Here is a 24,847-nt window from a genome sequence, read left to right as displayed (position 1 = left end):
AAACACATACACACACACACACACAAGATTGCTTACTTTATCACTGATTTTTTCTTTTATCTCCCTTTTCCTGTTTTACCTAAGTGTCTTTAGTTTTAGTAAGACTTTAGAATTTTTATTTGCACTCTTTTGAAAAGAAAGCGATGATGTTATTTAAATATTTTGGACAAACTTAGAAACTAATGAAAATGTGCAATTTAAAATAAAATTTGAAGTTGAATTTTCATAAAACATAACAATCCTCTCATTATCTTCAGATAGTGAGATCACAATCATTATTTTTTACAGCATAGAAATATTTTTCCTACACTAAAATTATTCAAGACAAGGATTAGAGTTACTTTATTCACATCATTAAAGCTCTATATTAATAAGAATGAATATATACCATAAAAAGAAAAATATTAACCAAGTCCTTTCAGATAAGGAAAGAGGTGCTAAAATATTAACTGTGTAAGTTCTCTTTTTGCTTACAATTTTTGGTATTAAAAATATTAATTGAGTTTATTCAGTTTCCCAAGTACCAGCTTCTATTTGTCATTGGGCACTAATATCCTGAAAGTTGAGTCAAAGTAATATAGTTTACTTACTACTGAGACTGTTATCAGCACAAAAGTAATGCAGTAAAATACAAAAACAAATTTCTAATTAGTATTAAGTCACTAGTTGTCAGCATATATTTCATTTCTACATATGCAAATAAGTTGAATACCAATACAGTTCCCAAAAGTAGAAATTATTTGTATGCCTACCCAGTATTTCTTATGTCAGAGATACTTACATATGATCAAATGTTGAACTTCATTATTTAAATCACATATGGCTAGAGGAGCATAGTATAAGAGGAATCATAAGTTTCTTTGAACTTTTAAAGAGATAAGTTAAATAAAAGTAAGAGTTTATTTGCTCCATTCTTTTTTGATTGAAGTATAGTTGCTGTACAATAATATATGTTGTGGGTGTACAATATAGTGATTCACAATTTTTAAAGTTTAGTTTTGTTTCTTTTGTTGTAGATTAATCGACCATCATGAGTTTATTTCTGGGCTCTCTATCCTGTTCTATTGACCTATGTGTCTGTTTTGGGGTCATTACCATATAGTTTTGATTAGTGTAGCTTTGTAAAATAGTCTGAAATCAGGGAACATGATTCCTCCAGCTCTGTTATTTTTTCTCAGGGTTGTTTTAGCTTTCAAGGTCTTTATGTTTCCTTAAAATTTTTTAAATTATTTATTATATTTCTTTGAAAGATGTCTTTGATATATTGATAGGGATTGTATTAAATCTGTACATTGCCTGGGCTGTATGATCATTTAAAAAATATTGATTCTTCCAATCCAAGGATATGGAATATCTTTCTTATTGTATTGTCTTCAATTTCTTTCATCTGTGTGGTGAGAGTGGGCACCCTTGATTTTACCTGATCTTAGAGGAAATATTTTCAAGTTTTCACTATTGAGTATGATGTTATATATACCTCAGGATAATGTTTGTCTCATATGGCCTTTATATTGCTGAGGTATATTCCCTGTATGCCCACTGTCTGAAGAAATATTATTCATAAATGGATGTTACACTTTACAAAAAGCTTTTTCTACATCTATTGATATGATCATATGGTTTTTATTCTTCAGCCTGTTGATGTGGTATACCATATTGTTTGACTTGTGGATATTGAAAAATCCTTGCATCCCTGGCATAAGTTCTACTTGGCCATGTTATATGATCCTTTTACTGTATTGTTGGAGTCAGTTTGTTAGTATTTTGTAGAGGATTTTTGTGTTAATGTTTATCAGTGATATTGATCTGTAGTTTTCTGTTTTTGTGATGTTTTTGTCTAGCTTTGGTATCAGAGTGATGCTGGCCTTGTATAATGAGTTCAAAAGTTTCCCTTCCAATGCAATTTATTGAAATAATTTCAAAGGATAGGTATTAAACTCATCTCTAAATGTTTGGTAGAAATCATCTATGAAGCTGTCTGGTCCTGGAGTTTTGTTGGTTGAGAGTTTTTAAAATTACTGATTCAATTTCATTACTGGCAATTTGTCTGTTCATATTTTCTTTTTCTTTCTGGTTCAGTCTTTGGAGATTGTACCTTTCTAAGAATTTGTCCATTTCCTCTAGATCTTCCATTTTATTGGCATATGATAACTTTTAATAGTCTCTTATTATCTCGTGTTTCTGTGTGTCAGTTGTAACTTCTTTTTTTTTTCTGATTTTATTGATTTCAGCCCTCTCCCTTTTTTCTTGATGAGTCTAGATAAAGCTTTATTAATTTCATTTTTTCAGAGAACTAGTTTTTAGTTTCATTGATCTATTGTTATTTTAGCCTCTCATTTATTTATTTATGCTCTAATCTTTATGCTTTCTTTCCTTCTATGAACTTTGGGTTTTGTTTGTTCTTCTCTCTCTAAACTTTAAATTTAAAGTTAGGTTGTTTATTTGAGATTTTGCTTATTTCTTCAGGTAAGTTTGCTTTGCTGGAAATTCTCTTCTTAGAAATACTTTTGCTGAATCCCACAGGATTGTCTTGTTTCCATTTTCATTTGCCTCTAGGTATTTTTTTTTATTTCCTCTTTGATTTATTCAGGGATCCACTGTTTGTCTAGAGCATATTGTCTAACCTCCAAGTGTTTGTGTTTCTACAGTTTTTTGGGGAGTTAATTTATCATCTGATAACATGGTGGTCAGAAAAGATGCTTGATATGACTTGATTTTTAAAAATAGAATGAGGCTTGTTCTGTGACCTAACATACAATCTCTCCTGGAGAATTGTTCATGTGCATGTGAAAGGAATGTGTATTCTGCTGCTTTTGGAATGCTCTCTCTCTCCCTCTCCCCGCACCACCTCCCCGTATTTAGTCTAATGTACATTTAAGGCTAATATTTCATTATTGATGTAAGTAGGGTGTTAAAGCCCCCTCCTATTACTATGTTACTGATGTTACTGTTAATTTCTCCTTTTATGTCCATTAATATTTGCCTTATATACTGAGATAGTACTATATTCAATATGTATATATTTGCAATTGTAATATTCTTCTTGGATTGATCCCTTGGTCGTCATGTAGTGTCCTTCTTTGTCTCTTATAACAGTCTTTATTTTAAAATCTATTTTGTTTAATGTAAGTTTTGCTACTCCATCTGTCCTTTGATTTCCATTTGCATAGAATGCTTTATTTCATCTCTTTGCTTTGGTCTGTGTGTGTCTCTCAATCTGGAGTGAATTTCTTTTAGGCAGCATACATACTAGTCTTGCTTTTGTATCCATTCAGCCACTCTGTATCTTTTAGCTGGAGCATTTAGTCATTTATATTTAAGGTAATTATCGATATATATGTTTTTTTGCCATTTTGTTGTTTTGGATTTGCCTTTTAAGACTTTTTCCTCTTTGTTCTCTTTTCTTATGAGTTCTTATGATGACTATCTTTAGTATTATGTTGGATACCACTTCCTTTTTTGTGTGTATAGCTATTATATAGTTTTGGTTTTGTGATTACTGTGAAGTTTTTAATATATCACTATGTTTATACATGATTTTTTAAGTTGCTGATCTCTTAATTTCATATGCATTTTTAAAATCTTGCATATTTACTCTCCTCCCCTCATAATTACTCTTTTTAAATTATATTTTACATCAAATTTTTGTTTATATCACTTACCTGCTTTTTGTGGATACAGATCATTTTACTATTGTCTTTAACTTTTGTTTCTTCTTATTGGTAAGAAAAATGTGTCTCTATACATCTGAGTTTTTATCCTTTTTCAATAGTCAGATTTAACCCTAGAGGGAACCAAATTTGGCAGGCATTTGATTTTTCAAGGCCAAAGCTGAAGCTCTTACTAGCTGGTTACTACTCCTGATAATCACTAATCTCAGGGTTGTTTTGTTGGATAAAGTAATTATATTCTATTAAAATGAAATCTGAATCCCCAGATAATTAATATAAACCTGAATTATGTTTTCAATTTTGAGATGACCAGCAGAAAGCAACTCTGTTCAAAATTAAGAACCATAGACTTGTTGTTGTTAAGAGAATGATTTTTTAAAAATCCAGAGCCAGAAATCAGACATAAAGGATAAGAGAGAAGTTAATTTTCAACATGCAGTATGCAGGTATTTTAGAAGGTATACAAAGTTATTAAATGTAAAATTCTCTTAATTCTCTACTTTCCTGAGGCTAAATCTCCTGAAAAGTTAGGGTGAAGGTTAACACTAATCTTTTAAATCAAATCAGTATAAAGTCCCTATATAATCCAGTCAGTTTGTTTATTTACTGTGCCACATTTAGAAATTGGATTTCAGGCTTAGGTATATATCAACAGTCAAGTTTTATAGGAGAGAATCATCATAGTACTGTTATCTGGAACAACCCAAAACTTTGGACTTCTTCAGATGTACAGAAATCATATTCATCTGAAGAGTGAGTAGAGAGTAATGAGCTTAATAACACTGGTCCAAGAAAAGCAGAAATTACATTTGTGGCATCATGAAGGTTAATATCACAATGTTAACAAGCATGAGCTAGGCTCCTGGATGATAAAAATGACCCTGTTGCCACAGCTGACAGGCAACCAATTGGCCTATTTTTCAGTGTGTGAAAAAATTTGCTTCATATATATGATCAGTTTTACAGCTGTTTTCCAAAGGAGGGCAAGTCTAATACCACTTATTCTGTCATAACCAAAAATAAACAGAGGCCTTCATTTTAATTTTTTAACTGTATCTCTCCAAAACCCCTAAACTTTAGGAATTTAACTTTTGTTTAGTGATTGAGGAGCTTTAGCTATGTATATTGAAAATGCAAGCACAAGTCTTTTCCCTTCCTGCATCCACACCTTTTAGTATGCCTTTGCAAGTCTTCTCATCAAGAGGTATAATCTATACTAGCTTTGTGATGTGATCTAACTGTAGGATGCTGGAAAAGTGATGTCATTCCAGGTGTGAAACTAAACTCAAGAGGCCTTGTGCTAATATGTTCTCTCTTTTGAAAATGTGTCATCTTGTTAACAAGCTTCAGATAGGCTTTTTGGATAAGGGAAGGGACTCTGCCATCACAACCAACAGTCAACTACTACACATATGAATAAAGCCACCCTGGACCTGGCAACTCTCATTCCATTTGCCAGCTGACCTATGAGACATGAACAAACACAAGTAAAATCAGCTGGGACTGAACCAGATCACAAGAACTGCACAGCTGATCCATAAGCTTGTGAACAACAATAAGTATTGCTTTGAGTCACTATGTATTCAGATGGTAAACAGAAGTTTGTCATCTTATAGTTCTGGAGGCTGGAGGTCTGAAACCAGTGTGTTGCCCAGGTCATGTCCCCTATGAAACCTATAAGATAATCTTCCTATCTCTTTCAATTTTCTGGTGTTTTGCCAGCAATCTTTGACATTCCTTGGCTTGCAGTTGTTTAACTTCTGCTTTTATCTTTACAATGCATGCTTCCTGTGTGTATCACATGGCTATGTTCTAATAAAGATCTCAGTTAAATTGGATTAGGAGTGCATTCTACTATTCTCTGACCTTATTTTAACTAACTGCATCTTCAGCGACCCTATTTCCAAATAAAATTATATTCTGAAGTATTGGGTGTTAGGAAATCAAACTATATTTTTTTTTCAGCACATAAAAGTCCTACAGCTGTTATCACATTGGACACATTACCTGTAGGATTCAGGACAAACCAAGGGTATATAGTCTCTCTTGAAACATTCACCAGTCTAGTGGAAATCCTATACCACTGGTTATACCAGTGTTATTTTTAAATAAAAGAAGGACTTCCCTGCTGATTCAGTGTCTAAGACTCTGTGCTGCCAATACAGGGGCTCAGGTTCAATCCCTGGTCAGGGAACTAGATCCCACATGCCACAACTAAAGACCCTTAATGTTGCAACAAAGGTCAAAGATCCCAAGTGCCATAACTGAGACCTGGCACAGCCAAATAAATAATTTTTTTTTCAAAAGAAAAATCAGAAAAGAAGAGAAAATGTACCTCTTCACAGATAACATATTTATGTATAAAAGCCGAAGGAAACAACAACAATGACAAATTACTATACCTATTAAAAGGGATTAGTGAGGTGTCAGAATTATTCATGGTCAACTAAAAAAATTCAATTATATTCTTAGATAACAGAAAAAAAAATTGAAAAATGAGCAAGACAATTTCTTATGACAATATAAAATATGAAATATTTAAGAATAAACCTAATATGCAAATCTATCCAAAAATCTATAAACTATGAATGAGAAAAATTTAAGATCTAAATGAAAAAGATATACCATATTCATAGTTTGGAAGATTAGATATTAAATCTCCCACAAATCAATCTAAAATTTACCACCATTACAATCATGAATACAGAAGCCTTTTTATAGGCATAGATAAATTTCTTCTAAATTTAATAATGAAATATTGAAAGCCTAGAATAGCCAAAAGAGTCTCAGAAAAGAGGAAAAAATTTTGAGGACTCAAACTGACTGACTTCCAAAATTAACATGTGATTACAACTACAACAATCTAGGTAGTGTAGTGTTGGTGTAATGATAGACAAATAGATCAATGGAGAACAAGAGCAAGTCCAGAAATAAACTCTCACATAGCCCATTGAATTTTGCAGCAGAGTAAATCAATGGAGAATGATCATCCCCCCCCCAAAAAAATGGTATTTGTGTTATTAATATGTTAAAAAAACAAGAAACCAAACACAGTCTCACCCTACCTAATACTGTACACAAAAATTAATTTCTGATGGATAATAACTCTAAACACAAAAGCTAAATTTAAAGATGTTCTAGAATAAATCATTGCAGTGTATTTTTGCAGCTGAGGGGCAGGTTATTATTTCTTACCAATAGATCAAAACAAAATTCAGTTAAAATTTTTTAAATAAATAGACAAAATCATTTTTCACAGAACTAGAACAAAAAATTTCACAATTCATATGGAAACACAAAAGACCCCAAATAGCCAAAGCAGCCTTGAGGAATCAAGGAGCTGGAGGAATCAAGCTTTCTGATTTCAGGTCATACTACAAAACTATAGACATTAAGACAGTATGGTTCTGGCACAAAAATAGAAATATAGACCAATGGAACAAGATAGAAAGTCCAGAAATAAACCCATGCACCTATGGGTACCTTATTTTTGACAAAGGAGGCAAGAATATACAATGGGGCAAAGACAGCCTCTTCAATAAATGGTGCTGGGAAAACTGGAAAGCTACATGTAAAAGAATAAAATTAGAATACTTTCTAACACCATACACAAAGATAAACTCAAAATGTATTAAAGACCCAAATGTAAGACCAGAAACTATAAAACTCATAGAGGAAAACATAGGCAGAAAACTCGATGACAAAAATCAAAGCAAGATCCTCTATGACCCACCTCCTAGAGTAATGGAAATAAAAACAAAAGTAAACAAATGGAACCTGATTAAACTTAAAAGCTTTTGCACAAACAACAAAGGAAACTATAAGCAGGTGAAAACAACCCTCTGAATGGGAGAAAATAATAGCAACTGAAACAACTGACAAAGGATTAATTTCCAAAATATGCAAGCAGCTCATACAACTCAATACCAGAAAAACAAACAACCCAATCAAAAAGTGGGAAAAAGACCTAAACAGACAATTCTCCAAAGAATACATACAGATGGCTAACAACCACATGAAAAGATGCTCAACATTGCTCATTATCAGAAAAATGCAAATCAAAACTACAATGAGATATCATGTTACACCAGTCAGAATGGCCCTCATCAAAAAGTCTACAAACAATAAATGCTGGAAAGGGTATAGAGAAAAGACAACACTCTTGCACTGATGGTGGGAATGTAAATTGATACAGCCGCTATGGAAGATGGTATGGAGATTCCTTTAAAAACTAGGAATAAAACTACCTTATGACCCATCAATCCCACTCCTAGGCATATATACCCTGAGGAAACCAAAATTGAAAGAGACACATGTATCCCTTTGTTCATTGCAGCACTATTTACAATAGCTAAACTATGGAAGCAACCTAGATATCCATCGACAGATGAATGGATAAAGAAGTTGTGGTATATATACACAATGTAATATTACTCAGCCATAAAAGGAATGCATTTGAGTCAGTTCTAATGAGGTGGATGAACCTAGAACCTATTATACAGAGTGAAGTGAGTCAGAAAGAGAAAGATAAATACCATATTCTAATACATATATATGGAAGAATGGTACTGAAGAATTTATTTACATGGCAACAATGGAGAAACAGACATAGAGAAATAGACTTATGGACATGGGGAGGGGGAAGAGAGTGTGAGTCGTATGGAAAGAGTAACATGGAAACTTACATTACCATATGTAAAATAGATAGTCAATGGGAATTTGCTGTATGGCTCATGAAACTCAAACAGGGACTCTATCAACCTAGAGGGGTGGGGTGGGGAGGGAGATGGGAAGGAGGTTCAAAAGGGAGGGGATATATGTATACCTATGGCTGATTCATGTTGAAGTTTGACAGAAAACAGCAAACTCTGTAAAGCAATTATCCTTCAATAAAAAATAAATTAATAAAAAAATACAAATTAAAAAAAAGGAAAGAAAACAAAAGAGTAAGCCAGAAACTAGGAAGAAAACTGGAAAAAAAAAACGTATTTGTCAAAGAAATTAGGTCCAGAAAACATAATTTCTTTGCCTAAATAGGGCTTCCCCAATGACTCAGCAGGTAAAAAATCCACCTGCAGCGTAGAAGACACAGGAGATGTGGGTTCAGTCCCTAGGTTAGGAAGATCCCCTGGAGAAAGAAATGGCAACCCCTCTAGTGAGAAGGGGATGCCCAGGTTAAGATGTTTGGATGGCATCTCCGACTCCATAGACATGAGCTTGAGCAAGCTCCGGGAGTTGGTGATGGACTGGGAAGCCTGGCATGCTGCAGTCCATGGGGTTGCAAAGAGTTGGACACCACTGCACCACTCAAATGGACTGAACTAACTAGTATTCATGAAAAATCCCATGGACAGAGGAGCCTGGTAGGCTATAGTTCAGTGGGTTGTAAAGAGTCAGACACGGCTGAGCAACTAAGCACTATGCCTCAGTAAGGTAAACAAATTTTTTTAAAAATAGCAGCACACTTGAAAATATCTTTTGAAAGGCAGATTTGAAGATTATACTGCAATGTACAATAATCTCATGGAAAAGTACTCAGTATCTCCTCAAATAAATGCAAATCGAAACTATAATGAGTATCACAGCATGCCCAATAACCTAGCCAAAATTAAAAGTTCTGTCAGCACCAGTGTTGGTGAGTAAGTGGAGCAATGAGGACCTTCATGCGTTGCTGAAGGAAATGCCAAGTTGTATAATACCTATTGAAAAATTCATTAGTTTCTTAAGATGTCAAATATAAACACACTAAGACAGATCAATTGTAAGTATTAAAAATTTTCTAAGAAAATGAAACAGAGGCCTACAGAAGATTCATAAGAGAAAGTTCATAGCACTTTTATCCACAGTAACTCCCAAACTGGAAAAAACACAAATGTTTATCAAAAATAGAATGGATTAATGAGTCATGGAATATACATGTGTACATTGTAATGTAAACATATAATACATAGCTATACAAAGATTGTACAGATTTATACATGAAGTAATGTCAAAAATGAAATTCACAATCATTATGAAGAAAAAAAGCCAGACACAAAAGAACATACATTTTTCTCCTCAAGTGGTAGAATCTTTATGTTCTTAATTTGAACTTGGACAAAACTTTGTGTTTGCCTCAATAAATAGATTATGATAAAAGTGATAAAATGTGATTTCTGAAACTAAATCATAAAAGTTCCATGCACTTCTCCCTTACTCTCTTGGGATCTTGCTCTTGGATCCTACCAACACCGTTGAGGAAATCAAAGCAGTCTTTGGAGAGGAACTGAATTCTCAGCCCATGTTGTGAGCTAACCCATGATAGCATCCACTTGCTAGGGAGGTGAATACTTGTTCTGAAAGCATACCCCATAATCTTAGTGAGGCTTCCCTAACTGATGTTGTTCAGAGCAAAAGTGAGCCATTCCCACTGACCTATATCCAAATTGCCAATTTGCAAAGAAAATAAATGGTTGTGGTTGTTTGAAGCTGCTAAATTTTGTAGTGATCTAGTATAGCCCATCACTTCATGGGAAATAGATGAGGAAACAGTGGAAACAGTGTCAGACTTTATTTTGGGGGGCTCCAAAATCACTGCAGATGGTGATTGCAGCCATGAGATTAAAAGACGCTTACTCCTTGGAAGGAAAGTTATGACCAACCTAGACAGCATATTAAAAAGCAGAGACATTACTTTGCCAACAAAGGCTCATCTAGTCAAGGCTATGGTTTTTCCAGTAGTCATGTATGGATGTGAGAGTTGGACTGTGAAGAAAGCTGAGAGACAAAGAATTGATGCTTTTGAACTGTGGTGTTGGAGAAGACTCTTGAGAGTCCCTTGGACTGCAAGGAGATCCAACCAGTCCATCCTGGGGGAGATCAGTCCTGGGTGTTCATTGGAAGGACTGATGCTGAAGCTGAAACTCCAATACTTTGGCCACCTCATGCGAAGAGTTTACTCATTGGAAAAGACCCTGATGCTGGGAGGGATTGAGGGGCAAGAGGAGAAGGGGATGACAGAGGATGAGATGGCTGGATGGCATCACCGACTTGATGGACATGGGTTTGAGTAAACTCCAGGAGTTTGTGATGGACAGGGAGGCCTGGCGGGCTGCGATTCATGGGGTCACAAAGAGTCGGACACGACTGAGAGACTGAACTGAACTGAACTGAATATATACCTATAACACTTGTAACATTCTAATACAGGAAGTAGGGTACTAGTGTAACCGAAACATAAAACATGCAGCTTTGGCTTTGGGGCTGTGAGGTAAATGGAAGCTAAAAGGAATTTGAAAAGAGGATTTGGAAAAGGTAAAGGGACTAGAGGAGGCTGCAGGTGAGAGGGAGGGAGGAGTTTATTACTAGAAACCTGAGAAAAGAGCCCCTTGTCATTCAATGTTGGAAATTGTGGCAGCAGTGTTCCCTTTGATTGTGTTAGTGATAGGGTTGAGTTATGCTAGAGAGATTTCCAAGAGTAGTATTGGAAGTGCCACTTGCCTTCCAATTTTCCATGATAAAATGTGAGAAGAAAAAGATGTTCTAAGAATAAACTGTTAAATATATTAGAACCAGGACTCTGGTAGAAAAACAAGACAGTTTCTCATTTCTAGCCTCTCCAGATGGCAGACGATTCTCAAATTAAGTAAGAGCATAAGGCTGTGGGACCATACTCTTAAGGATTCCTGGAGGACCCTCTCTGGCTTTGAGTATGGTCCCACAGCAGCCTCAGAGGGAATCTCGGGTATAGGAGGGCTTATCTCTTAGAGAAGTGTTGGTGTCACTCTTATCTACTTGAGTGTATTCATAAGCTGATATATAAGAAATTCACGAGATTTGTAAGAGAATTGTAGCAAGTGGTACTGAAAGCAAGGGAGATTATACAAAATGAAAAGAGGCCTTTGCTCCCCCTCTCCATTTTTTTTGAATGAGAAATAAGCTGAGATGCCTGATCAGTTGCAAACATGGTCCACTCATTATGGAAAAGTGTAGATGGCTCAGAAAGGAGTCTTAGAGCTTAAAGAATGGCAGGAGTCACAGAGAACAAATTCTAGGAATATGATTGAGCCTTCATCAAAAAAAAATGGCAATATGTTTCTGACTGGATTGAAAAATTAGACAAGTTAAAGGTGTGAGTGTTGTTTTCTTCTTTCAGATGGGTGGGATCATAGTAGTTACCCTGTGCTGTTCCTCCATTGTTCTTTCATTTATGGGCATCAGATAATCTGTTTTAGTTCACAGTTTTTCTTATGGAATAGAATAAATCTCAAGGAGCTGTGCTTATATGGGAGGGAAAGAAAGGCAGAGAGAGAAAGAGAGAAGCAAAATGTAAGTAAATAGGTACATGTATAAGAAAGTGCACTAACCTATTCTTGTGCCTTTATTATTTTTGAACTTAAAGTTGTGTTGAAGCATAAATACTTACACAAATAATAAAGTAAAAAAAAAAAAGTCCAAAAATCTCTGATTTCTAATTCTTCATGAACTCATTTCAGCTGTTCCAGCTCTGACTTTTCTCTGTTCTCTGAGCAAAAATCACTAAATTTATATAATTCAGCATGAGGCAATAAATTGCCTCTTCACGTTTGATAATATATATCCTTTCATTTGTGCTTGTCTTTGCTGTCTACACGGGGGAGGTGGAATAACTCAATAGTTAAAGGCAGGACTTTGGACATGACTCCCATCTCTTTCTCTAACTTGCTCTACGACCCTAGTAAGTTATTTAAGTTCAGGTCCCTTACCTATAAACTAGAGATAATACTGATAATTTTACCTTCCTCACTGGATAGCTGGGAGCATTAAGTCAAATAAAGAATGTTAAAAAGTTCCTATGGGGGCTCAATAAGTGTTAGCTATTATCATCATTTTCGTTATAAAGGCTTTAAGCTCTTTGAGAATAAAGATCCCCTCTTAGACATTTGATTCTACAGAGAACACATTAAAGTTCTGACTGCACAATTGTATTCCATAAATGTCTGATTGATCAATGAAAGAGTTTTTATTATCCAAATCTATAACAAATGCAAAGAGTAATACATCAGGCATGTTATTTAGTGAAATGATTTTTGTATGAGCAAACAATTTTTGTAAAGATATACAGGAAACCATGATTGCAACTTGTCTCCTACAAAGACATAATGTTTTCCGTTACATCGAGTACATATAATCAGATTTTCCTTGTTTTTAGGAAAATATTATTCATATAAGTAAATATATTTTAAAATATGCTGAAAAAACTCTAGTTACTGAATTATCCTTAAATTTTTAAAAGTGCTATTGGTAATACATTCAAACTTTCTGACTACTAACTTGTCCTTTGCTGTTTTCACATTATCCAATTTAGGAAAAACATAAATGCCCTTTATTACCCCTGCTGAAACCTCTAGATGCAATTATATATTTTTTTGTTTTCACTGCCAGGAATACATATATATGATATCTATTGCTTCACTATTTACTCTCTACTTAATCCTCTGTGGTCTGATTTTGGGCTTCCCTGATAGCTCAGTTGGTAAAGAATATGCATGCTATGTAGGAGATCCTGGTTAGGAAGATCCGCTAGAGAAGGGATAGGCTACCCACTCCAGTATTCTGGCCTGGAGAATTCCATGGACTGTATAGTCCATGAGTTCAGACATGACTGAGCAACATTCAGTTTCAGTCTGACTTTTGTCACCTAGAAACTACCAAAAATGCATTTTAAAGGGCATCTAGGCTTTTTCTTTGTCATTTTTATCATAAATCTCAAGCCATGCAAACCTTAACTATAGAATTTGAATTAAGTCTTTGAAGCAGTGTTTCTTTGACTTTCACATGCCTCATAATAACTTGGGGAGTTAATTAATAGTTGTGATTTATGAACCTTAACCTCAGAGATTCTGATTCAGTGATACTGGGTGAGGTCAAGAATCTAAATTTTTCACAAAATCCAAGGTTATTTTGAACTATTGAGGTCTACTCTTTGAAGAGGCACCCCTTAAAAGAATTGAATAAAGCAGAGGGAAAATGAGAAGCTGTGCTATCTCAAAAAGTCTATCTTCTTAACCTCTTTGATGCTATTATTTTTTATTTCTTTCATTTCCAGAGTCCTTCTCCCACTTCTTGACTGTCACCTTGTTATAAGGACTAGTCCTAAATTTCCTCCTATTCTTTTTATTTAAAAATTTTCACATCCACAGATTGAACTATAATATTTATGCATAATTCTCCTGTCTGTTTCTTCCTAATTTATCCATATCTTTAAGTGCTCATTGGCTACTTATAAATTCCATGTTAATTAAATTAGTTTACTTATTTTTTCAAGTGGTACTAGATTCCACCTTCTCTTTTTTTTCTACTTAGTCTCTCATCATTGGTTACAAAATGCAGCTCATGTTCCCTTATAAATATCATGGACTAGCTTTAAATTGGTTTTATTTGCTGTAGGATGGGAGAGTTTGAGGAAATCCAGAGTTTTGAGACCACACAGAATTAATGAGACATAGTCAAAAATTGACAGAAATCTGGAAACAAGGAGAAAAAAACCTCAGATGTTCATTGGAATAGCAGTGAAGTTAGATGTTGGGGATCTAACTCTCCAGAAAGACTTAGACGATACCAAAATACTATACATACTACTAGCAAAGGACTCAAAATATGAACTCAGGTACTAGTAGTGGATGAAGATCTACTTTTCTAAAACTAGAGTGGAAGTGTTGTTAAAATGAAAGAAGAAAAATTTATTTAAGCTATGGTTCATACATTCAGTTATTTAGCAAGTTTTATTGAAAATCTATTACACCCCTGACATTGTGCAATGGACTAGGACTAGAATAGTGAATAAGAGTCCCTGCTCTCAAAAAGTTAAATTCTAAATAAGAAAGGATTTAAACATAAATGATCAGAATAATTTCATGATAGTGCTGTGACAATATAAAGTGGTATGTTGTAGAATAATTGGGATTGGAGGCTGAGGGGAGAAAAGGACAATGGTATGTTAAACAGGATGATCAGGGAAGGTTTCTCTGATGACTGTTTGAGTTGAGAGATGATTGGCAAGAAATTTCCAACTGGGAGTTATTTGAAGACCCAGAGATGGAGTGTTTGATGCAAAAGGACAAAGAGATTAATGAGTGGAAAGTCGTGGTGGTCAAAATAAGATTTGAGAATTTGAGGAATCCAAAGAAGTCTGCTGTGGTTGGAGCTTAATGAGCAATGACACAGAAATAGTAGTAAGTCAAAAAAGTACTCTGAAGTCAGATCATGTAGGTTTGTTATAAGCCACATAAAGTTTTTGTGTTTTATCCAAATTGCAATGGAAAGCTATAGAAAATTTTAAGCAAAAATGTGAGAACTATGTTTTTGAAAGATAATTGTGGCTTCTACATTTAGAATGAACTGTAGAAACATAAAAGAAGACACAGGTAAACAACTGTAAAAGTCTAGGATAGAAGTCATTATGGCCTGATTTTGGGTAATAGCAGTAAAGATGAAAAAAGTGGAAATATATAAGATATATTTGGGAGTTAAAACTGAAAAGAGTGATAGTTGGGTTGTAGGAGGGGATTTAAGGAGAAGGAAAAATTAAGGAAAATTCCTAGGTCTTAACTTGACTGAATGGTGGTACCATCTAATGAAGTGGAAACATTTGTAGAGAGATTTTTGAAGGAAACAAATATTTCCAGTTTCCCTATGTTTAGTTAGAGAAGCCTAATAAATAATCAAGTGCAAATGTCGGAGAAGTGAGGTCTATAAACCTGGATACAGTGGAGAGATATAGGCCAGAGAATTATTTGAAAGTCATCTATATCTAGAGGCCTATCAGAGGAGTCCAGATAACAAAAGAAGTAGAGAAGAAGGCACTCAATCAGGAGTGTGATGTATCAACCAAGAGAAGTGTTCTAGGACAAAGGGAATAGTTTATTGTGTCAAATCTGCTGTAAGTTCCAAGGAGGTATGAAACCCAAAGAAACAATCAGGTTTAGTAAGATAAAGAATATTGAAGACCTCTACAAGTACTGTTTCAGAAATTGTGTGTAAATGAAGGTGGAAATCCAATTGGCATAGATGGAAGAGAGAATGGGAAATGAAGAAATGGAAATGTCAATTACAGAAAGTTCTTGAAGAAATTCTGATGAAAAGTAAAGATGTTTTAATATGTACAATGTTGAGACGGCTGCTGATGAGATTCTAATTATTACAATTTTCTCCATACCATACTACAGATAGTTGGGATAGTTGTAGAGTTACAGGGCAAACATACAGTATAGATCATAACTACATAATAATATATTATGAATAATTATTTTTCCCTGTAATCAAGCTCTTATGCCTTGAATATTGATCTCCCTGTTTTCAATCTCTATTCTTCATACAACCTTTTGCAGATCTTCTTAAATCAGAATTTCCCTATTTAAATAATTCTCCAGAACGAAGACCTACAATCAAGGTTATCCATATTCCAATCTACAAAATAGCCCCAATATGCCTCTTCGGCCTGATTTCTTATTTCTTTACATTCTTGTTTTCATCAAGATAATTCTTTCTTGTGTTCTTAGCATATCTCACACCTATTTAAGAGTCAACATCTATTTGAAAGTAGTGAGTAGTGGTTAAAAGCATGGATTCTGGAGCTGGTCACGTAGGTTCAGTCTGCCACTTGCTATCTGTATGATTTTGTACACATTTCCTGACATTTTTTATGCCTCAGTTTTCCTATCCATAAAATCAATATGTTTCTCATGATTTTTTTGAGGAATAAACAGCAGCATCTGACCATGGTAACTACTTTATGCATGATAGCAGTTTTCATTTTTAATTTCTGAAATGCTCTTCTCTTCTTTCATTCTTTGAATCTCTTCTTTGAAAAGTAATGCCATTTGAGGTTTTTTTATAAAGCTTTCCTAGTTGATTCAGTATGGCTTCTGCCCTGATATTATTTTCTCAATTAAGGCAATTATTTATTATGAATGCTTAATAAATATATATGAGATTGCCTTTTTATCTTACAATTTTCATACATGCCTTTCAAATATGTAGTTAAGTCAAAATTTTAATTTTTTCTCTATTGCATTCAGGATCTTATGTTTCACATTTTAGTTTAGTAGAGTTTAAATGATTAATTTATGAAAACTTCCAATGTATCTATTGTTAAAATAAGCAACGTAGTCTTTTACAGTTACATTAAACTGGATTTATTTTAAGTAATCCACTAATATACTTGATTAATTCTGTCTTCATCTGTGCTGCTTATGCCCTCTTTCCTGGAATTAGAAAGAATTACTGAGGTGTAACATTTTGCAACAATTTTTACGACCAGATGGGGGGAAATAGGGTAAATATGGGTCACTGAATGGAGGAGAAGTAGATGTTGAATGTCAGATTTAATTAAGGAAAGTAAATGTGAAGGAATGGTGTACAAAAGCAAGAGAGGAAAAATAGACAAGGATCAATTACAAAGATCAAATAATAAAGTAGAAGAGAGATATAATTAAATATGTGGAAAATGTTAGATAAAGGTGGCATGTGGAAAGGAGAAGTAGAGAAAATAAGATCACAGACACTTACCTGGCCACATACCAAAACAATTTCCATATGTAACTGAGCTAAGATATAAACATCAATGTTTTGATATTATAGAAGAAGGTTCATCAAAATTCTGGGTTTAGGAGAATTCCTCAAACATAGAAGTGCAGTCAAAAGCAATAGAAAAAATACAGATTTAATTGAGAAACACAGGCCTTATATAATGAACATAAAGGAGAAAAACAATTGACATATCAACCTTTTCCTACATATTTAGTTTCCGTTACAGTCAAATACAAGAAAAGTGAAAACTCCAGCTTCCACCTAGCAAACCCTCAAAGTATAACACATATAACACTTTAAAGGTGTAAGAAATTAGGAAACAATTACAATAAGTAACTTTAATTGGTAGGTACTATTAATATATATCAGGTCCTGTTTAAAGTCAAGCTTATGTTTTGCTGATAAGATATAAAATAGTATTTGGTGTTGCTATTTTAGAACATACTTTAGCAATACATATTAAGAATAATTAACATTAAAGTAGTGTTGAGGGATAATCAATGTTCAGTGGATTTTTTTTTTGTTTTCTCTACCAAAATTTCAACAAACAGTTTAAAACAAATATACATACTCAGTAGAGCCAACCTAAAAATCTATTTGAAAGATTTAGGAGAACCAGTGAATAATTTTTTAAAATAATAACATTTTTCAAGGGGTGATATTATTTACCTTTCAAAGTTGCACAATGTCTCACAGACACCTTTAAGTTTTAAGATGTGAATAACTGGTAGTGGAAGTAAACTTAAGAAAAAAGGAAAATCCATCAAATTGAGTTAGCATAGTTTAAATCTGTCCCTTATTTAAATGTGTGATGCTTGAGAAGAAAAACTATTACCCAAAGACTAATTGAATGCTCTATATTACAGAGGTGGATACTACAATAATTGTGGGAGCACACATAATTATGTTGTTAATATTCTGCCTAGCCTGAAAAATGCATATCAGCTCTATCTACATTTATTAATATCTCTCCTCCTCTTTTGTTCTTTTTCACTCATGACCTTCATATCAACTGGGGAGACAAAATAAACTTGAATCAAGTAATATATTTAAATTCTGTCTTATTAAAAAACTAACTCAAAGTGAATAGAGAAGGCGGGTTACAGTATGTTTCATATCTCATGATGGCAGATTTGAATTGGAGGATTGCTGAATTTATTACCCTAGATATTTTTCCAATACATTTATCCTATTTTAATATTTTCATGGGGGGAAAGGTGGATAAATGGCAGAAGCACATGGGGCAAAATTGTGCCTGTATAACATAGCCCCCTTTTTTGTGAGTCTTTCTCACTAAGAGATTGGTAGTTGAATTGTTATTTTACCACAGCACTATTGTTGGAGACAATGAGGAAGAGCTGCAGAAAGAGTTTGAGAAGGAGGGGGAAAAATTGTCAGTATACAAATAGAAGAATTCAGTAGTGGACCTGAGCAGGGATTTCTCTCTTTTATCCAAAAATAGTGACTCTGTACCATGAGACAGTAAGGGCTCATCTTCTGTGTGTACTTGATGCTGATGGAGAGACATGCACTTTTGTTCCATTTATAGGGTTAGTTTTGTATCAACTCTGTCCTGAACTAGCTGTGTGACATTAGACAAGGCACTTAACTGCCTGGGTGTTTGTTTTCCTGATACACTTTCATATGTAAATTGAGGAGAATAATTGGATTAATTTTTTTAAAAATAATGAAACATGTAAATATTTAAAGAACTTACAACAGTACATCCATTAAGCATGATAAAGGTGTTAGCTATGGGCTTCCCAGGTGGCTAGGTAGTGAAGAATCCCCTTGCTGTGCAGGAGACGCAGCAGATGTGGCTTTGATCCCTGGGTGGGGAAGATCCCCTGGAGGAAGAAATGGCAACCCACTTCAGTATTCTTGCCTGGAGAATCCCATGGACAGAGGAGCCTGGCGGGCTATGGTCCTTGGGGTCACAGAGTCAGACTTGACTGAACACATGCACACACATACACGTTAGCTACACCTGTATTTTCTTTGTATTATTATACAGTTTACTACATTACTAAATCGTATGTATAATAGGGGGCTTCCCAGGTGGGGCTAGTGGTAAAGAACCACCTGCCAATACAGGAGATGCAGGTTCGATCCCTGGGTTGGGAAGATCCCCTGGAGGAGAGCATGGCAACGCACTCCAATATTCTGGCTTGGAGAATCCCACGGACAGAGGAGCCTAGTGGGCTATATAGTTCATAGGGTTGCAAATAGTCTGACGCGACTGAAGTGACTTAACACCCGTGCACACACATATATAATAGGATCATAGGGTTTTAAAAAGGTTTTTTAAAATCAGTTTAAGTTTCACAGCAAAATTTAGGGGATGGTATAGAGATTTCCCATATAACCCCTGCTCCCACACACTCCATAGCCTCTTACATTATTAACATCCCTCACTAGAGTGGTACAGTTTTGAATAACTGATGAACCTACTTTCATAATCGTAAGCACTCAAAGTCCTAAGTGTATGTTACAATTCACTCTTGATGCACATTCTATGGGTTTGGAAACGTGTAATGACATGTATCTACCATTATAGTCTCATACAGAGTATTTTCAAGGCACGAAGTATCCTGTTCTTCCCTCCTCCCCCACCAACCCCCTGGAACCACTAATCCTTTTACTGTCTCCATGTGTGTGTGTGTGAGTCACTCAGCTGTGTCCAACTCTTTGGGAACCCATGGACTATAGCCCACCAGGTTCCCCTGTCTATGGAATTTTCTGGGCAGGAATATTGGAGTGGTTTGCCATTCCCTTCTCCATAGGTTTGCCTTTTTCAGAATGTCAGTACACTTGGAATCATACGTTGTAATGTGTGGAAGAAAGGTAAATATTTTGTTGTCCTATGATTATGTCTCAGTCTTTTAGTGAACCTATGCCCATGGAATGTAGATTTCATAATAGTTTCTCAGAGATTCTTTACTGCCTTGGGAGGAACAGAATGACTTTAATGAGTTTGAGTGTTTTCTCTCTCCCACATCTGATAATATCCCAGCAGGTTAGACTTTGGATAACTAGTTTTCCCTGAGAGAAGGCCTTGTTAAAAAGAACAGAATACAGTGGTATATTTCAAAATTATTCTCCCATCTGTCCTGCCCCTTTGCCAGAAGCAAAAGATATTTTTTCTCTGATGTTTTACTGAGGAAACCTGATTAAGCTCCTAGGGGTAAATCTCACATTATTGTGGGGGCCCATTTAAACAGGTCTCCTGGGGGGTTTTAATTCTGAGTTTTCTGCACTAAGGCTTTAGTATTTTAGCAACTACATTTCAGGGTTTCCTAACCAAACTGTTCCCCATGGTGGTTTCCACTTTAAATCTCTTCTAAAGACATGCCTTCCGGCTATTTGCCTATCTGTCTCTCCAGTCTTAGGGCAGCAATTTTCCCTGTGTCCTCCGCTCTCTTATGGATCTTAAAGGAGGTTACTGTTCTTTCTCTGTGTGCTCAGCACTTTACTTAACCATAGAAACTTAAAATGTTTCTATGAAATTTAGTGTTTGTGATTTTTGAGGAAAAGTTATTAACTAATGGCTTCCATCAATAAATAAGAATCTGATGTAAGGTACATAAAATGTTAATTTCTTTCTTTTTTGATCTGGGGCCAGTGAAAGTGAAAGGAAAGTGAAGTCGCTTATACGTGTCTGACTCTTTGCGATCCCATGGACTGCAGTCTCCTAGGCTCCTCCGTCCATGGGATTTTCCAGGCAAGAGTACTGGAGTGGGTTGCTATTTCCTTCTCCAGGGGATCTTCCCGACTCAGGGATTGAACCCGGGTCTCCCGCATTGCAGGCCGATGCTTTACCCTCTAAGCCACCCAAGTACACCACAAAAGGAAAGTGTATGCTACCTGTAAAATACTGAATTCCCAGTCATAATTTAAAGACTGTTTTACTATGCCCACATAATTCAGAATTCAGTATTACACGACATTTTGCTTTGGGGTTATAAAAGCTGGAAGCAATCCTTGATTAGAGAAAAGTGTGAGTAAACTAGATTATAGAGATTGCTTTGCAGAATATGAATGATGCATTTGAAAGGTAGATAAAATTCAAATTTTCTTTTGGTTAAGGATTATTCTTTGCTTTTTTTTCTTAGAAATATCATTGTAATATCCCAGTCAGCTTAACCCCATCTCAGAAGCATAATTTTTTAAAAAGAACTAAATGGTGAGTAATTTTCTCTATGCATTCTTATTTATTGTGTGCCAAGCCACATATGGGGCATCATAGATTTGAATGTAAGGGTCCCTGCCCTCATGTAGTTTCCATTCTAGTGCACATGTCTCCTAATTCTCAGAATTAGGGTTTCACTGCAGGAAAAAAAAACATTCTTAAGAGGACTGTAATTTTTAAAAATCCAAGTGAAACAAAAAATTTAGTGTGAAGCCTTAATAATTTTTTGAAAAATTAATAATTTTGATATACTTTTAAAATGGAAAATATTAAATTCTAAGAGCTGAATTTGAAATGGTGTTCTGCAATATTTGGTAGGAATAGATTTGGTTATAGCTTACTGGGATTGAAGGCATAGTCATTCCAAAAGTGACAACCTATGCTTTCTAGCTTTGTAAAGTCAAATCTAAACAGTTGGCGGTGGAAATCCCCAAGTCCCTATAACCCTACGTATAGGGTGGCAGCTGGAAAAGAAAACTCTCCCAAATTGATTCATTTGGCTTTCTGTGCTACCCACTGATCAGGAAATAAAATCTTGTTATGAAATCGCATATTATACAGTAAATGTATATGATTACTTTATGATATATATTACTCCTTTTTGTGGTAGGGCAGAAATATAGTCATAGCTATACATTATCATTTTAATAAAGCATTTTGATAAATTCGCCACTTGAGTCCCATGCTATACATTTTTCTGGCAATCTCTCACCATAAGAATAGTAGATACCCTACCTGTTAAAATGAAAAAAAGAAAACAATTCCCTTAAATACAGAAATAATTTTGGTAAACTCAAGATGAATTTGGCAGTTTATTTACAGTGGTAGTTAAAGCTCCATCCATGAAAATATATTATCAAGTACTTTTATGTATTTAAATATATTATGTGAGTTTCTTTCTAGTGCCTTTTATATTTCAATTGTATTTCCATCAGGGAATTTTATGAATTCTCTAAGTTTTTCCTTATTTTTAAAAAAGCTTGGCAAAGAAATACATCATTGCTGTGTGACTTAAACTGCTATTTCAATATAAAATGCCCAAATTTCTGATTTATGAGATCTGTGAGATTCAGGCTAGTCTTTCATTTTATTTATCTAGTACTTTTCTTTAGAACATATAATATGGAATCAAAAATATCTTCCTAAACCTCAGGAGAATTTGGTCTTAAGCTATGATTTTCTATAACTCAAAATGCCTAGAATAGTTTCAGTTTAAAACAACCACTCTGCCATGAGAGAGATGCTATTGAAATGTAACTATTTTAATGTTTTACTGTCTTGAATCTTATTTTGCCTAGATTTCCCTGAAGTGAGTGGGCCTCATTTGTGTAAGATTTGTTAGATGGCTTGAATGTATACTCTACCAATGAGAACTCTGCCTGCTTTAACAGGGCACTTAACTAGCCTTGCAGAAGTAGTGTACAGAGATTTGTACTTTCTTTGAATATTCATTTCACATAGTTGCTGATTCTAAAGAATGTGGCATGAATAGAATTTCCTGAAAACTGTGCCTTCAAAACAATCTACTTTAGGGTTGCATCATTACCATAGGAATTTAAAGGTCCTGTTGTTTTTAGAAAGGGAAAAATAAAGCATGTAAATTAACATATTGCTTAGTGTCACTATATGGGTGAATACAGATGAATAAGCAACAATGGAAGCACTATTTTATTACTATGTATTTTTATTTAAAATTATGCAACATAATTTCTGATCTTCTTACATAAAAATATAGTAGAATATTTGAACTTCAAACTTTGTACTGGAAATTTTTTTTTCCCCCTCTGGGATAAAATTGAAATTTTAAGGCAAGCCTCTAGTATAGTTAATCTCTCCTATGAGTTCATACCTATAATTTGTCTTTTGGTAATGGTGTCCTACTGGATACAATCAATTGTAAGTGGGCTTTTCCTTCAAGTCTGGCCAGTCAAGTTTTCCACACAACTTTACAATAAAAATTAACTCATTATGAAAATTATATTTTTAAAGAAGATACTTGCAAGTGATTATGGGTTTCAAAAGTATAGTTTGGAAAAAAGTTATCAAATTTCCATTATGCTCCAACTTTAAGCTGTTGGAGCTTATTCATTTTATTTAATGAAATGTAGAGTCTCGAATTTACAATGTAATATGTCAGGTTTGAGTCATTCAAAGTTCAATTCTTATTTCTCTTCAAAAACAACCAAACCAAGCCAAATCAAATAAAACAAAACTAGCTATTTGCTTTACTGTAGATAAGCACCTAAACATCATCATGGCTATATGAAAATGCATGGAATAAAATTTCTTTTCTTTATTAGCTGCACCATTTCTTACTAAAGCTTTCTAGTAAAGCTTACTAAAGCTTACTAAAGGTAATGACCCATATTCCAATACCCTATTTCTCAATCTTTCTACTTTGCATCACAACAGATAATAGGAAAAAATATATTTCTTTTTTTGTTCTTAGTTATTTGAGACACCTACCTTCTGGGTAGAGAAGGCATATGAAAAATTGAATAACTAACTTACTGAAATAATTTATTTTACTAAATGATGCACTTTATAATCTCTAGTTTCATAAGTGCATTTCAACATACTTATTAATTTTTTTTAAGTTAAAGAGCTCTACATGCTTTTTTAAATCTATTTAACTTGTGTTGACCAGAAAAGAATATATTCAAATGGTTTTGAGATTTTTTTTTCTTTTTGGTGCCAAGTCTCTTCCCAACTACCAAAACAACTACTATATTAAGAATGAAAAATAACATAATTTATTAGTTTCTAGCTATAATAAAACTGTCACGCGAGTGTACGCTCCTCAGTTCTTTGTCTCGTCACAACAAAAATTTGGAGTGACGGACATTAAAGCCCCTTGGCGGGTCACAGCTCTCGGAGGACAGACCGTGTTATAGCTCTTAAATAAATCCCTGCTACAGATCAGTGTTACAGCTCTATTTTACTTAGATGATAGCAGGAAAATCCATCTTCGAGGCCTGAGGGCACTTCGATCCAAAGACGGGAAGAGAAAAGTGCCCCATTGTGTGGGAGAGAGAGAGAGAGAAGAGGGCTTTGGCCCCTCTTTTTATATGTTTTTTGTTCCCCCTGGGCCTGTCCTATGCAAATTGGGCTTAGGCAGGAGCGTTGTTTGTTTTACCTGAGGTTCTCACTGCAGTCCTCAGACCTTCCTTTGTTCTATTTTCACGGGCTTTCCCCTTCCAGGTCTTTTAGCCACCGCCATTTTGGACTCCTTTTCCCTATTCTAACTACCTAACAAAACCATGAGGTTAAATATTTTCTTCCCTATAGATATGATTTTGTTACTAGAATTTTGAGGTCATTGGAGTATTGAACAACTGCAGTTTTCCAGCTATTTTTCTGAAAAGTTGCAAACAGTCTCTAGAACTAGGACCAATATAGCAAATTCTATTTTTAAAGCTTCCTGACATTTAGGAATAAA

Source organism: Cervus canadensis, chromosome 19 (genome assembly GCF_019320065.1).
Source record: "Cervus canadensis isolate Bull #8, Minnesota chromosome 19, ASM1932006v1, whole genome shotgun sequence".
NCBI lineage: Eukaryota > Metazoa > Chordata > Mammalia > Artiodactyla > Cervidae > Cervus > Cervus canadensis.
The sequence above is the reverse complement of the archived record's forward strand: the minus strand, read 5'-3'. Positions refer to the sequence as shown.